The sequence below is a fragment of the Salvia splendens genome, chromosome 11, assembly GCF_004379255.2.
Source record: "Salvia splendens isolate huo1 chromosome 11, SspV2, whole genome shotgun sequence".
NCBI lineage: Eukaryota > Viridiplantae > Streptophyta > Magnoliopsida > Lamiales > Lamiaceae > Salvia > Salvia splendens.
The window spans coordinates 31,993,412-31,996,149 of NC_056042.1; positions in this window are offsets into that span (position 1 = coordinate 31,993,412).

Here is a 2,738-nt window from a genome sequence, read left to right on the forward strand (position 1 = left end):
TTTTAATTATGTCTTTTTTTATTTTATTTGTAATATTTATTGTGGTTTTTTAATGAATTTTAGATATTATGGAAATGTTTTTGTGTAATTGAATTTTAAATAATTGTGCTCGTCCTTGCGGAAGAGCATAGCTGTGGGTGTTTTGCTCTTGCCAGAGAGCAGCAGAAAAAGTGGGGTCGGGCCCACAACCGTGCCGCTGGCAAGAACACGGTTGTTGATTGCTCTTATAATGACCTTATAGGCGGACCGAAGCTTGGTTTAACTTCTACTCTGACGTTGTGTCTTTTAGTCATCCACAATAATTGGTAAAAAATGTTAAAGATCACTCAGGAATACAGATATATACTACAACTTTTTCTACTTTTGATTATCTTTAGGCCACCCGCAGTTTCGTTCCGCCACCAGCCTGTCCCGCAGTGACCAATCGCGTGACGTCTCGCCACGCGCCGAGGCGACGTGGCGAGGTCCCAGGCGATGCGTGACGCCCACACGCCGGCCCGCGATGAGATTCGTCACTGACGCAATATTCATTTTTTAAAATAAAATCGAAAAAAAAATAATTGTGAAAAGTTAATGTTACCTTTTTTATAGCCGTTTCCCAGTTTTTTTTTTATTTTTTTATATTTTTTTTACTCTATAAATACTCCTAATTCATCCTCATTTCACACACAACTACACATCTATTCTTCCCAAATCATCTCCATTTCCTCTCCAATTTTCATTTCAAATCATCTCTCTTTTATTCTTCCCCCAAACTTAATCGATCTCATGGATCCATATGAGCAATGCATCAAATAATGGAAGAATCACTTGAAGAAGATCGACGACCCCGGGAAAGGAGGAACTAGCGCCGCCCCAAAGACGCTCCCGGACTTACATCCATCGTAAATCGGAGGACAACCGCCGCAAGGTTAGTCCGCGACTACTTCTGCGATAATTCGGTGTGGCGAGATACCTATTTATGTCGCTTTTTCGCATGCGGCGACCACTTCTCTCCACATCGCAAACACATTGGCGGCCCCGGGAAAGAGTTCTTCCAGAAAGGTTCGACGCTGTTGGCCGTCCCAGCCACACGACGCTGCAGAAATGTACTGCAGCAATCCGTCAGCTTGCGACTGGACAAACGGCGGATGTGTTTGACGAATACCTCCACATTGGAGACAACACTGGGCGAATGTGCTTGCTCCAATTCTGCAAAGGCGTCCGGGCAGCCTTCACCGATGAATTTCTCCGAAAATCCAAGCACGACAGATTGTCAGTTCCTGCTCCGCCTTCACGAACAAGTGCATGGCTTCCCCGGATGCTTGGCAGCATCGACTGCATGGCACTGGCAATGGAAGAATGCCCGGTGGCGTGGAGGGGGTCGTACACGAGCGGCCCACAAAGGCACCCCACCCCACCGTTATACTCGAGGCCGTCGCCGACTACCGACTATGGATCTGGGATGAGTACTTCGGGGTCACCGCTCGAACAACGACATAAACGTGCTCCACCAATTCGACCTCTCTTCGCCGAAGTTTTGGATGGTAAAGCGCCGACCATCAACTTCACCACTAACAACCGGCGCTATAGAATGGGGTACTATCTTGCCGACGACATCTACCCAAAGTGGCCAACCTTCGTGAAGACGTGCGCTAGGCATGTGAACGCAAAGCAGACGCTTTTTGCGCAGAAGCAGGAGGCTGCTCGCAAGGATGTGGAGCTGGCGTTCGGGTTCTCCAAGCGCGCTTCAACATTATCAAAGCCCTGGCTCGTTCGTGGTTCATGGAGAACATGGTCGACATCATGTACGTGCATAATCTTGCACACATGATTGTCCAAGACGAAGAACCCGATGCGGGAAATTGGTTCGACCCCGAAGCCCCCGGAAGCTCAACCAGCCAGTAGTCCCGCCCATCAAGTGGAGTGCATCCGTCTATACAAGACGGTTGTCTATTCAGGCAAGGACACGTGACTCTTCCGCCCACCGCCCAACTCCAAGATGATCTCATGGAGCACATTTGGGCAAACTTTGGTAGAGGAAATTCAATTAATGTATTTTTAATTTTTTTAGGATTTTTTAATTATATTTTTTTTAATTTTTTCTAAATTTATGTTGTAAAGTGTATTTTATTTTTAATGAAGTGTGTTTTTATTATTGAATTTGGTGGAAAAAAAATAAAAAAAAAATGAATTGAATGAATAGTAATTGCAGGTTCCGCCCCTTAGTTAAGGGATGAAGTAAAAAGTACAGTGTGGCCCGCAAATAGTGTTTTAGAGACAGTTAAGGACGGTATAGTGACAGCGTTGTGGATGGCCTTAGAACATCCTAATAAATACTCTAACTATTTAGACTAAATTTAAATTTAAAAGAATATTTTCTATATAATGTCTTTTTATTCATAAAATTTAAAATAGTTTTTAGTTTTATTTTAATGTAAATCTAAAATAGATATTTTTACTCAAAAATCAAAAATAGAATTAGTTTTGGCAGACCTTTGAAACTAATTGGATATCCCATTTCAAGTTTTAGAATTAGTTTTGGCAGACCTTTGTAACATTAAAGATGGTCTAAAAAGAATTATCTCCAAAAAGAAAATTTAAAAATAAAAATGGTTAGAGCATCTCCTATGGCGCCCCTCCGGTAGGACGTCCGGTCGGACACCGGGAAGGGCGACGGGACGTCCGCCGTTGGGAGGTCGGAGGTCGGATACGGACGTCCCGTGAGGACGTCGGGTGTCCTCGGACGTCCCGGGGAC